Source organism: Perissodus microlepis, chromosome 7 (assembly GCF_051167445.1).
Source record: "Perissodus microlepis isolate ML-2025 ecotype Zambia chromosome 7, ASM5116744v1, whole genome shotgun sequence".
NCBI lineage: Eukaryota > Metazoa > Chordata > Actinopteri > Cichliformes > Cichlidae > Perissodus > Perissodus microlepis.
In genome coordinates this window covers 12,386,617-12,401,202 of record NC_140467.1, presented here as the reverse complement: position 1 = coordinate 12,401,202, position 14,586 = coordinate 12,386,617, and the positions used below count along the sequence as shown (strand labels likewise).

At 41.2% G+C, this 14,586-nt stretch overlaps 1 protein-coding gene across 1 annotated transcript in view; it reads right to left on the bottom strand.

The window, feature by feature from the left end:
• otud7a (OTU deubiquitinase 7A) overlaps positions 1-14,195 on the bottom strand; it is a 40,166-nt gene extending 25,971 nt beyond the window's left edge. Inside the window, exon 1 of the mRNA XM_084933459.1 lies at positions 14,030-14,195. The gene's annotated coding sequence lies outside the window, so the exon portion shown is untranslated. The remainder of the gene's footprint in view (positions 1-14,029) is intronic.
• Positions 14,196-14,586: the final 391 nt, after the last annotated feature.

Sequence of the window (14,586 nt, the reverse complement as noted above, 5' to 3'; positions counted from 1 at the left end):
GAAATACTCTATTTTGGTCCATTGATGGCATTGTCACTGGAAAAAATTGTATATATAAGTGGTAAAAAGAAAGAAAAGCTTTGTAAAGCTGATTTCACAATCCAGTACCTACCAGTGACACTAGATGAATGTCAGTAATTTTTATAAGCTGCTTATTATTACATCCAAAGAAATAATTTAGCATCAGGTGAAACTACATTGAAGAGAACTACACAGTTTGTATTACAACAGAAAATACTGTGCACTCGGCAGAATTGTAGCACAAAGCTGTCAATTTCCCATTAATTTCAAATATTAAATATTAAGATTTTATGTTTATCTCTCAGAAGAAGACAGAAAACACACACGCACACAAAGTCCAGGTTTGGTGCATGTTTTAACAAATTTTGCTCTTTAAAACAACACATAAACATCAGTATCCAAATTATCTGATGGCACTCTGGCTCAGCAGGAAGACTGGCATGTCTTTCATTACCTCTCCATACTCCAAATCTAGCTTGGTTTGATCTGATTGGGCTGATCTGAAACATTCTCCTCTGAGAAGGTGATTCACGGCGCCATGTCACACATCACCAGCCTTCAGCTAGCTATGAGAAACGACCAGTTTTGCCTTCTCAGTTCATCGCCACCTACTAGAAAACCAAAAAAGGGGGAAAAGATTCCAATCTTTTTAATTAAAATGATCAAATTTCCCCATTGATGCATTATATCAATATCATCCTTTTGAGATTCACAAGTTAGTTAAAACTGCAAAGCCATAATTTCACGTCACACCTCCACACAGATCAACACTTGTCACATAGCTGTCTGAGTGTGCATGGGTCTGCGGTAGGGCTGCCACAAACGATTATTTTGATAGTCGACTAGTCACCGATTATTTTTGCGATTAGTCGACTAATCAAATCATGCATCCATTGGACGTAAAACGTACAGCTTATTGCTTCTGCTTCTTCTTCTTCTTCTTCAGTGTTTAACGGCAGCTGGCATCCTTGTAGATGCATTTCTGCCATCTTCTTTTTCAGTCCGTTATTACACTCTTAAATCCTACTACTTCTTCCTGCATCTTTCAGCATCTTACAAAGTTTCAAACGACGTGTCGACTAGTAAATTAGCCATCGACGATTTTGATAGTTGACGTAATCGTGACTAGTCAACTAATCGTGGCAGCCCTAGTCTGCACCACACAACCTTATGCCTTGTCTTCTGTATGATTTGGACTTCATGTGTGTGCATGTAAATATTCGTGTGTGCGTATGTGTAGTTTTTAAGCTTGACATGATGAATGAGAGATAGATCACACTGTAAGAGTGCAGATTTTCTCAGAGTAGAAACTTGTCAGTCACAACGTAGACCTGTCCTGAAGCCCACCGTACCTTATCCACTTCTCACTCTTGGGATCTTAATTAATAAAATGACCATCACGTTGGTACAGCTTAAAACTAGACATTAAACTCATCAGGAAAATATTTATTGAAGACACGGATCAAAGGAGTTAAGGCATAATTTCCTGAAGGCCAAACCATTAGAAAGAATGTAGGATTAAGGCATGTTTTGCATAAACAGCCAAAGTTAAGAGAGCAAAGTTTCTGAGCAATGTTTTTCACCTACTTTCTCACCAGCTCTGCTCTTTCCCTCTTCTCCGTCACGTTTGTGTCAGCACCTAACACTCTCTATTTTACCGACTGAGCTACTATCTGTGCACTGTTGCTTTACCCTAATAACGTTATCCATCTTAGGATCCTGAGGTTTAAAGTCATTAAGAGTTAACGTCACTGGTACTTTTGTTTGCACATTTGGCATCTGCTAACTTTCCCGAAACAGCAGATGCCGAAAGTGCAAACAAAAGAGTTTGTAACCTCACAGAGAGAGGAATCGAGAGCACGCCAGGCGTTGTCCTAGTCGACCGTCGGCCCACCTCTGCAGCGCTTCTGCATAGTTGCTCCTCACTAGTGCAAAATTTGGGCTAAACACTATAATATTGCTGTGGTAACTTCCCAAAATAAAAGTGCTAGAATATTTTTTTGGTCCTTTTGTCTTTTTTTTGGTAAGACAATCTAGCCCATAAAGGAAAGTGAGGGAGAGAGTGAGGGGGCAAAGACACACAGAAAACAACCCAGGGTGCACTCAAAGGAGGCTGCAGGAGGGGCTCGGCTTTGCTATAGGGATACCTGTAAAGGTGCTAGATTTATGAGATCTTAATTATGCACTACCTACAATCCTGCACTTATATTCATGCATCAACTACAAAAGCACATTTACATGTAATTTTCATGTGGACGTGTCAATATTGAGGTAAAGACAAGTAATTCTTCACTGTCAAAGCAATGGTGTTTGCAACTAAGCTATCATTAGCTAGCTATCGAAGGCTTCAGTCTCATAGGCTGAAAGAACAATCAGTAACCTACTGACATGCTCTGGTTGGTAGGAAAAATGTGTATTCTCCATCCAGTTGGCCAGTGGTTGCTGGCTGTCACTGGGGCAACCAAGCAACCTCTAGGAATCACTTAGCAATTGGAATCCATGCTTTCCCCGATGAGCAGTGGTTACCAGGGGGATCCCTGACTGTTCTCTGAGCTGGTGTGACTGGTGCTTTAGCAAACAGTTTCATAGCTATTCCCAGCAACCACTCCAGAATCAGTTGGGGAATACTCACTTCCTTTAGCCATGTGTGACAGGGGCCTATCACCGATCCATCAGCTACCAGTTTCAGGGTCACTGTAGTCAGCCCTGTTGGCCAGTACTGACAAGGCAGTAGCAGTACATCTGATACATTCTCCTCTTAGAAGTTGATTTATGGCATCAGGTCACACATCACCAGCCTTCAGCTAGCTATGACAAAGTTCATCGTCTTAACATTGGTTTCCACCTAATACGAAAAGAATTCAACATTTTTAGTCTGACGATGGTGGATGAAACCTTTTTATAAAGACTTGGTGTGACATGGTGACAATCTACTGCTAAACTTGCCAATGGCAGAACATCTGGTGTCAGTCTTCAACCCAACGCCAGCATGAGAGGAGACTGTTTTTCCTTTTCTTTTCTCTTTATAAGTGTACATATAAATTATCAACTTTGATTTACAATTTCTTCTGATCTGATTTTTGTTTTTCTGCTGATTGCTCATTGTGCGATGTGTCTTCTTGTTAAAGAAAACTGACTGATTGGCTCAAACAAAGATTTTTGGTCGATAAACATTTGTTACTGTTGCAAAGAAAATGACATTCATAAATAAATAACAATGCAATCACAGAGGCTGACTCAGCGCATTCTGCTCATAAACAACCTGTTCACTATATAGTTTCCCATCAGTATACTAGTTCAGTGTCAGCAGAACATCTGAAACCTAAAACCTGAGCCTGGTTTATAAAACAGTGGCATGAGACCCATGCATCACGGTTGGATGGAAGATGTGGGCTCGTTGTTTAAACACAAATTGAATCAAATCAGCCTTCGAAGTGTACAATCCCTCCGCTAGTGGATGGAATATTTTGGATTCTTCAAGGCAAGCAGGGAATAAAATCTTATATTCTGGCTCGCAGAAGCAGCTTCCTCAAGCCAACTGTGGCTTCATCACCAGCGTGTGAGCTGAGCTGCAGTTAGCAGTTTCAGGAACCGACAGGCCCAAACTGCTGCGCTCAACACTGGTAGATAAACACCCTATGATCCCCCTCTCTGGAGTTCATGAGTGTGTGTGAATGCAAAATATGCACACGTTTTCCTGTTTGTGTGGAACACTGTGGCATGTTCACTCAGTGTTCCCTCGGTGTGTTTACCAATCTCAAAGCTAACGGAGCAAGTGCTTCCACAAAGGGCTGCCAAAACACAGAAGACAGCTAATAAAGGATGGCATTCATTCTAACCCAGTACTTATTCACATGCCTGTGCACAGCAAAATGTCAAGCCACCCTCTCAGTTATGGTCTGAGAGAAACACAAAAACAAGCCCGTTATTTTTGCAACAATGGACACAGTTCAGACATTTTAATATACTACAAGATGAAAACAGCAAAAGCAAACAACAACAGCATTAGCTATTATTGATGAAGCCAATACATAAATGCACAGACTGGCAAAATACAGTAATGGAAAAACATTTAACTCGGGGTAATTATATGTCGGAGAAACAAATGAGCACAGCTCCAGGAAAACAGTTCATTTCCACCTTGCATCGGTACCGAATAATCAATGCAGTCCATTAGCATGCTTCAAAATTACAATGCACACATTCCTAGCATGGGAAATGCATGTAATGGGATATTATAATGTCTCGCCAAGCTAAACACTAAGCACTTTGACTGTCCTTGCTTGAGAGCACAAAATTCAATTAGCGAATTTCATTGCAGAGTGGTGGAAGTGCCACTTGCTATTCAGACTTTATATCAGTTAGCCAGACTCAATCTCTGTCCCTCCTTAATTGCAGCTATAATAACAACCTTGCAATTGTGGTGACTGCATACGTGCTTCAAAAGTGTGTGCATGCGCCTTCACGTCACAGACTGTAGATAAAAGATGGGCCTCAGGTTAGCTTTATGGCCATCGTCATCGTAATTTCCTGGAGCTAGAAGTTACCATATTTTTGATGAGATCTATCAACGAATGAGGACAAATTTGTTAGAAAACTGCATAAATGAACTGTATGACTCCAATGCGCAAACACAGATGCCTGCTAATCCGTGCTAAAGCAGCCACTCACCAAAACTGGACCGATGACTTCTTTGATGTGCTGTTCCATGCAGCAGGCCGTATTATTTAGACAGTTAATGCGATTTTTTTTTAAAAAGAAGAAGAAAACACTGCAAAAACCAACAATGCCTGAAAAACCATCAGGCCCGTGTCAAAGCAAATGTCAAAGCATGTCAATTCAAGTGGCCACATCTCTAACTTAAAACCTTAACAAAATCCAAACATGTGGGTTAAAAAAGAATAATACTAATATTTGATGCAGATGTTATGAAGGGAGAAATTAGCAATAGAGACCAAAACCATTTGAATCTCTGAACACGGACACTGCCTCAAGTGGCTTTTTAAAGAACTGCAGTTTTTTTTTTACTTCTACATTGTTTCATTTTTCAAGGTCCCCGTTTGGTTTAAATGCGTATATCCCATCATCTAGACAGTATAATAGGTGGACTGTGGAATGCATGCTGTGTTTCAATCAGTGCACTGGACAGCAGACGTCTTGACCAGGTGTCAGCTCATCAAGGTAAATCATTTTGATTTTTGCGAGCACCCGCCATGTCTGTCCCTCCCTCTCCAATCAGCATCTGGGAGTGCGCTGTGTCCCTGCTTGCCCCTCCATAATACTTCATTCAGTAGCGGGACTTACCCTGCCATCAGAAAAACCAACAGATGACACGTCTTCGCAGGGATTTGAGAGCATCCCCACACTCAGAGAAATCAACTGCTGAGAAGCACTTCCATGGACAAGAATATGGAGGAAGAGGGTAAGCTGACAATGTGGAACGATGCGCTCTGTTTTACGTCAAACCCTAATTACTTTTGTTTAATGCAAGGCAAAATTTCTTGACCTCTTGACAGTGTCTATAATGAAGTGGCGTACAGTGTACACTCATACCGTTACCTTTTGTTCTTCTCTCATACTTTAAACTTCAAAAAAAGCACACCTCTGCGCAGATTACTGTTAGCTGCTGTGAGAAAGATGCTGCCAGAAGCAATAATGTCACTTTGCATTTCATTACTGCGCTGCATACCACCACCACAGCAAATTTATGTAGTGAAGAGATTTTGTCAATTAGCGCTAAAATGTATTATCACATTATTATTATTTGAGGTAAATTGTGATTAATGATGCATTCCACAACATGGATAATGTGCTGTTTACAGTACCTGAGGGACCTTGATCGTATAACATCAGTTAAAAGGAAGAAAAAAAACCAAAAAACCAACCTACTATCAGGTTTATTAAAGTTTACAAACAACTTTTCTGCTTTATGCTTGTTTTGGATTATTTACAGAGACAAAAACAAGAGTTCGCACCTCATACATCATTTTGGAGTCCTGTTAAAAATCTAAGTACACCCTCGGGGTGTACTTAAACGGGGTAAGGAGCAGCCCGGTGCTGTTAATCAAATGCACTTGATTAAATGATCATCAGCAAGTGTGAGCACCTCTATAAAAGCATACGTTTTGGCAGTTTATTAGTGTGGAGCATTTAGATGTGCGTTGACACAATGCAACAATGTTCCCAGCAAATACACCCCAAGGTCAGACTGTGTAATGCTCAGAGAAACTGCAAACAAACCCCGAGAGGTAGATCTTAAGACTCTACAGGCCTCAGATGGCATCTTAAATGTTAAAGTTCAAGGCAGTACAATTAGAAAAAGAAAAAAGAAAAGGAACACGCCAGCACAGCTTAGATTAGACAAGAAAGAGCAGCATCCGCTTGACAGAAGAGACCAAATGAAACTGAAAATCAGCACATCAGAGCTAACACCTCATATAAACTGTCAACCACAGTGGTCAAGAGGTGATGTTTTGGGTTTATTTTGCTGCTAAATGACCTGGGAATCTAGCAGTCATTGATTTGACTACGATAAGTATTCTAGAGTCAAATATGAGGTCATCTGATTGCTAAAACTAAAAATTGGCCAAAACTAGTTCGTGCAACAAGACAATGATCACAATTGCAGCAGCAAATCTATAACACAATGGCTGAAAAAGAAAAAAATAAAGGTGTTGCAATGTCCAAAAGTCCAAACCTCAACCTGACTGACAGGCTGTGGCAGGACCTTAACAAAGCTCTGCATAAATGAACATCCACAAACCACAATGAACTGAAGCAATGTTGTAAAGACGAGTGGACCAAAATTCCTTCACAAGAATTAAGAGACTGATAAAGTCATACAGAGTCTTTCCACAAAACTTTCCTTCTCACATGACTGTGGAGTGAAATTTAATTTCTGGTTCTGGCAGAGCTGAACACAGCTCAGCTGTGTGTACAGCGTGCACCCAAACAAAGAGCTGGTTGCTGAGGGGCACAGAACAAGATCATCACCCCTTAAAATGTCAGTCCCTTCAGCCTTCCTGCTGCAGCGGCCAATTCCTCTTTTCCCGACTGGTTCCTTTTAGAAAGAATGCCACAAGCAGACAGCTGCGACTACAGACTGAAGCACTTCCAAAGCAGGAGCTTGACTTTTGTTGATTTGAAGAAAAAAACCAAACAAAGGCAAACAAAAAACTTGCATATTGTGGATATAAATAGTACTTAGCAACCTACGTCAGGTATACTAAAGTCTTGCAGAGAGTGTTTCAAGCACGTAGGGTAAGATATGCACAGATTAGATATATAGAAATGCTTGTTGTCTGAACATGATGAATCTTCTGATGCCACGTGAGATAAGTGAAGCCAGCTGGTGTTTCCTGTTTGAGTTTCTGCTGAGGGAGAGTGTCCTCTGTTAGTGCTTGCTTTCACTATTCTCACAAGCTCAAAGGCCTGCAAGTCTTTGAGTACTCTCAGTTCTTGAGGAACTCTTGTACGATGGGTTTATAAGCTTTTCATCTCCTGCAGATTATCCAACTACACTGTTACTTTACTTGTCTATGACCAAAAAATGTATAAAGTAGGTTCGAATGATGTCCCTTCAATTCACTCTTTGAATTTCAGAATGACCACACAGTTATGGAAAGAGGATATACAGTACTTCAAAATATCTTGCTAGCCTGATTATTTCCATGATTTCATCTTGGTACCATGAGAAATCGGGAGAACAATACAGTGTAGGGCGCCCTTGTGCTGCTTTTACCCTTTGATGAATGGACTGAACGTGCCCTCTGAAGATGTCCTGTTGTACTGGGCACTGACACGTTAGAGGCAAATCCATGTTGCAGTATATGTTGAATTCACAGACCGGATCCAACACATCCCACAGATGATTACACTGAAACCCGCGGAGTCTGGAAACCAAGTCCACAACATAAACTATTTCGGGCCACTGCTACCAGGAAATACTGTTGCCATGAGCGGCTATATGTGACGAATGCAAGGATGAAAGATTTCCCAGGAGAACATTACCTAAAGCTTCATACTGCTTCTCCCAGTTTGCTTTTTTCCCCTAATGTGCATCCTTCTGCCATTTACTCCCAGAGTAAACAGTAACACTGCACCGAGATATCCACATGATATAGTTTGGTCCATAATTCCTTGGACAAAGACAGTTTTTTGCAGTTTTTCGTCTGTACATCACCACAGGAGCAAAGCCAATATGTGATTGAAGTGATGGTACCAATGATGGTATCAATTTAAAAGGTTTTACGAGGATTTTGTTAAATGTTTAGTAATTAGAGTGATTTTTATACACAGTCTGCAGCATCATGGCTACATGAAGCCTGTTAATTTCATTCTTGCGTGATAAATAAAGGAGATTTAATATGTGAAATTGATTCAAACTGCGACCTGTCCAGGGTGTACCCTGCCTCTTGCCCCAAGACAGCTGGGCTCCCCAGCATCGAAAGGTCTGGCAGAGCTCATCAAGGGAGGAATGCAATTGTTCTTCATGGGTTCTAAACTTTAGGGAGTCATTAACTGCAAAATACTTTCAAGTATTAAAAGCAGTCTTTATGATTAAAATTACATTAAAGTATGTTTTACAATTAATGTTGAATTAATTCCTAAACAGTTAATGCAACCCTTTTGAGAAACCACTTGATTACTTGATTTAAAATCCACTGTGGTGGTGTACAGAGGTAAAACTGCAAAAACTGTGTCTCCGTCTGACAAATTATGGACGTAACTGTAAAAAACAACACAGAACTCATCAGACTGAGCCACCGGTTGCCATCGCTCAGTGGCCTAGTTTGGATATTCAGGCCCATTGTAGATGATTTTGGCAACAGACAGGTCAAGATGGGCACGTATACCAGCCTGCACTTACAAAGCCCCTTATGAAGTTCTCTGTATATTCTGACAGCTTTCATTAGTATTAAGTCTTCAGCTATTTGCAAGACAGTAACTCTTCTGTGAAATTGGAGCGCAAACCCAGCCCTCTCTCCCCCAAAAGGATCAGTCAGCCTTTAACACCCTTGACACTGTCACCACTGGCTCTCCTTTTTTGTGCACATTTGGATAGGGAGAGCTGCTGTTTTGAAGATGCTCCTACCCAATCACCTACAAAAATCCTTGTTTGACAGATGTCTTTGTAACAATATAATCTATTATTAAAACAATACACTACATAGGCAAATAAGAAATTTCATGGTCATTCGAACAAGAAGGGAAACAGATAAAAAGATATTCTGACACCTGTTATATATCAAAATCTACATCACACAATACCAACATTGTACAGAGTTTCATCACTTTTGGATTGATTGTGTGGGAGGGTGCATGCATGGCTGTGCATGTACACTCAAGTAGGTGGAGAGGGCAGTATCACATAACCTTATCCTTAATATAGTACTCAAAATAAAAAATGTCAGGTATACAAACCCCTAGGGAGCATTTGTACCTTTATACTCTCCTTTGCTAAGCCCTTCCTAAACAGCCTCTGTCCAATATAAGGAACCCTAACAGGACAGTTAAGTTTTAATATGCAAAGATGTTGAAAAAGTATTCAAATAACTAATCATAACAGAACATAATCTTGGTATTAAATGAATATATATCACTCAAGTAAACTCGAGTGCAGTTTAAGAGACAATTAGGTTTACTAACCAAACGAGATGAAGAGGGATGCCCAAGGAAACAATTTCAAAATACCCCTTGTTTGATCTGATTCATAACATTTGTGGAAATCTACCGTTCTTCCAAAGATTCGCTTATTATTTGGTGACCATCAGAATTATGATCAGGATAGAAATGTTTTGTCACAGGATGAAAGCGAATAGAACAAAACTGCGGTGACTCTTCCTTTTAAAGAAAAAGGGGACCCAAATCCTGCCAGCAAAATGCCCCCACAACGTAAGAGAGCCACCAAATCCCTTTAATTGATTCACTATTTGGGTTCAAAGGCTCAGATTTTCCCTATATTTCCCATTAATCTGTACATTATTCACTTCAACACCACATTTTCCTAATGTGTTCCTAACTCTCTGCATGTTATCGAACCCATACCAACCTATTATCACAGAGCGAGCAGGACCTCTGAATGCCCTGTTGTGTCTGCCACCAAGGCATACGCAGAAGATCCTTTAAATTCTGTTTCCAGTTAAAAGTTTGTCTCTTCTCAGAACACAGTTATTAGGGAATCACCAGTGGAGATCATAAGTTCACCTTAAATCTTGCTATTTTGGTTGTTTGGCCTTTTACCAACTTCCCTACAGCTAGGCTAGCCACTTCCCCCACATCCTAATGGCTGGTTACAAGAGCCAGCTGTTCAATTTGCCAGGAAACCTTGAGGATTACAATCATAAGACACTAAAATCTTACGCACCACAGCAGTTAGTGTTGTCAAACTGACTAAAGCGAGCACGGTATTTTCAAAAGTATCACTGAATTCAAATAAACTGCACAAATTGAAGCACTACTCCTTCTTTGTACGAGAAACAATTAAACCATCTTTTAAAAAAATGCTCCGTGACCCCAGCCTACACGTACTGTGACCTCACATGGAGTCCAGACCACGCAGCTAGAGTATGTAAAAAGATGCACCAAAAGCTGGTGGGAGGAAACCAGCTGCAGGGAAATGATCAAAGCACACCTCCCACCACAGATTCTTGTGAAATTATGAATGTATAGTATCTGCAGCTATGTGACTAAAAATATAGGGGGACATCAACATGTTCAGCGAAAACGTTCATAAGTAAACAAAAACTAAAGTTATTCCTGACACAGTCGATTTCTCTCAGACATTTCTGAACTGGCTCCTGATTGGTCCGTGAATGGGTTTCATCAAACATTCAATGATATATTCTTTGGCTTAACAAGCAAAGAGGAAAGGCAGGGCAGTGACAGTGATAGACAGCGTAGCGTTTTCTTTCTCTACTTAAGAAAATGAATGACGTGAAGACTACAGTCAAATACAGCACGGCTGCTTCTCCTTACCCGTACCCGTGAGTGCGTTTGCCTTTTAATATGTGACAAAATGGAGAAACACAGAGTTTCTACCAAATACAGCTGGAATTTGCAGGAGAAAAAGAAGCCTGACCTATTTCTCGGAATGAATGGAAATGACCTACGCTGTGGGCCTGCATGAATCTAAATTGAGTCACCAAGGGTATCCTGTGCAACAGTGTTCTGTTTGATTTAGAAACTGCTCCCCTGCTGATTCGAGGCAAGACAGGGGATGGCTGTGCCCACTAGGCCTTGAGGGGGGAATGTTTCAATGGCAGACGTCTCCAGCAGCACCCTGCTCCCAGACTCAGCACCAGACAAGCCAAGCAACACAAATGCAATTAGGTGCAGGAGGAGCAGACACAAACGTGTTCACACGCATACGTCTCCTTGCTACAGCCTAAAATCCAGTTCCTGTAGCCCCCTGTCTCAGTTGAGCCCTCTTTCTTACAGGTTGCGTTTGAACAAAGGTCATATCGAACCATCTGTTGAAACCTGGTAGATTCAAGAAGTTGTTTCTTAAGTGGCTAATAAAAGGAAGTAGAGTGAGTTTCAGAGGTTATTTTCTAAATTAAACATCAGATTAAAAAGTGAAGACAATGGGGAAAATACCTTAAGTCGCTCACGGAAAGCTGACTGTATTAAACATTATTCGACATTAAAAGGAAAGCTCTGAAATTCTCTGAATTTAAATGCTTTTCATTTAAACGTGGCTTGTGGATGCCGTTCCTGTTAATCGACTGACAAATGATTCATTTCGACAACATAAAAGGTGAAAGAGGGCCATCTTTGTGGGAGTGTTTGCTTGATTGGCATGTGTCTCAGCTTATCACTTTAAACAAAAACGACACAAAAATGTCAGCGCTTCGTCATGACATAATTTTTAAGGAACCTTAAGGTTGCGTGGCTCCCCTTTGGATTTTGGTTGCAAGCTTATACGTAGCTCTAAAGTTATTCAGACATCAAAAACTCGAAACTGTAAAACACAAGCCCTTTCTAGTAAACGTGGACAAATATAGAAACTACAATAAAGGATTTCCACAATAATCTTATTACAACACTTCTGTGAATGAAGCCTTTACCGCAGTATGAAAGGAAATACTTCTGTAGGGATTTATTGGAGCTTTATGAGACAGGTGATCTGTAATTTGGAGGTACACGTCATATTTTCATTCATACGCAAATTCAACAGTGTGCTGAATTAGGGCCTCAAGAAAAAAGGCCTCACACTGGACCAGAGCGCAGTGGCTGGAAAGCTAACCACTACCTGCTATGCTGATGTGTGAAAGAAGCCCCTCTGCCTGCATCTTTGGCCTCTAGCTGACCTCCCTCTGCCTGCAGACAGACCACTTAACACTGCCTCCCCACCTGTAGAGACGTCTGAAGAACAGGACCCACTTCAGAGCTACGCAGTCAGTGATTGGCCATGATTACCATGGGCACTTGACTCATTTCATCTCCTCTGAAGCACTAAACTTTGGGGCATCAGGCAAGGAGATGGATTCTTCTTCCCATCTATATTTTTTGATTGTGTACATTAATACCAGTGTAGAAACACTATAATTAGAACTTGTTTCTGATGCAAAATATGCATGAATGTAAAATGCTGAATATCTGAAATGTTGCATTTATTATGCATCTAATGTTGTTGGGGTGTTTTTCCATAGTGATGCATTGTGAAGGGAATTTCTCTGCTAAGGTTTTCGAGTAGGTAGTGGAACTGGCACCGATGTTTGCAAGGAGGTGTCATTCTGTATCAGCCGAAGAGCAGTTTGATAAAGCGGCACTGCCTCGGTGACATGAAAGCCCAACTGAGTTCAACAACAGCCGTCATCTCTGCTCTGCTTTTCTGTAGATAAATGCCACTGACAGGAACAGAATTCACTGTGGTAACTGATCAGGTGCCAAGTGCCCTCTCCCCAGTGCCCTGCTGCACCGAAGCCCTCCACGGAGCTGGCATTGGCCTGGCCTGGCCTGGTCTTGCAGCCACAGGCCCAAGCTTTGTAGCTCTACCCTCGACTATTCAAGCTATCTCCAAATCACACCCGCCTGCTGTCAGCTGCCCGACTCACAAACCTAAGCAAACAATTTAAAACCCGGCAGTAAAGACCTGACTAGGAGGCAAAGTTAAGACAGCAAAGTTGACTTCATCGGAAATCTAATCTTGCATATTTATGTGGTGTTTATTACACCAGCGTTGCAACTAGCTCAAATATAATTAGTGATAGAAGAGGTGTTATTATGTAGGTCTTTGTCAGAGGACGTGAATGTGTTTTAAAAATACCACAGCAATGAATCAGTGGCCTCACTATCTTTACAGGCAGGCAGAGCTGGTAGGTTTTGTCAACCAGGGTAACAATAAGAGAAGCATACAGGCACCAGAATGAAAGAGGCAGTGGTGTTTGCACTTATTGTTTGGCTTCAGCTGAAAGTGAGACTGCTGTGATTTAATATAAAACAACCAGCCGTTATGCATTTTACCACCATCTCCATGTAAAGCCACCTGGCCCTCCAAAAGAAAAAAGAAAAAAAAAACATTGGGATGATTAATATCCCATGTCTGGAATACTCAGAAAATATACATATTATAACCTTCACGGTTTCACAGCCTCATAAACCTAATAGGATATTTATTTGATTTTATGTTAGTTTAAAAAATTATTTAAGGCTAGGCTGCAAAACATATACCCAGCTGCCTCGGATGAAGCCTATATTATATTGCTACATCACAAAGGTCTGTGACTAAGCATTGAGGTCCATGTTTACAGCATCCCAGACCGTCGAGGAAATCTGTGGCCTCGGTGCGTTTGTCTTCGTCCAAAGAAAATTAAAGGTATTCGCACAGGAGCTGAAGTTGAATGCATCGAGGCACGTACTCCCATAAAGGCAGGTGCACCTGTCTGCAGTGGCAGCCTTTTGTGCTCACTACCAAATGAGCCACGAATCTACGTGTCGCGCCGTGTGTGCGAAATATAGCATAGACGTACATGTAAAAGGAGATGAAACCATCCGTGTCTCTTACCGTTCTGCCTTCAGTCATGGCTCCCCATCATAGCGTTTGGAGTCCAGACCTCTGACGAGCCGTTTATTCCTATCAGGCTGTGTCACTCACTCCCTCTCTCTCGCTCATCCCCATGTCATGTTTCTCTCCGCTGCAGCAGAACCAAGCCACGCCTCCTCCGGTAACCGCGTGACGTCTGCCTCTGACGAGCCCTTTTTTGCACACGCCCTCGCATGCGCGTCCGTCATTTGGCCGCCAGAGGCCGCTGTGCATGAACCAATAAAGAAAAAAAACAGAAGGAAAGAAATGAAAAGCCAGCGTAATCACAGCCTGTACGAAACTCCAGCGACTGCAAAGCTATTCTCCTGAGATTAAAAGCACACTGAAGACTGCTGCACTCATTTACCACTTTATTAGGAACACATGTGGATATATAAATCTGTCATACATTTCACAAGGCTTCTAAATGTTATGTTTTAATTACTTTAAAACAAAAAATAAGATAGAAAAAGGGGGATCAGTCTGCATAATGTTTATTACTGATGTCAAATTAGGTGACGATGGTGGTGGTGAAGTAG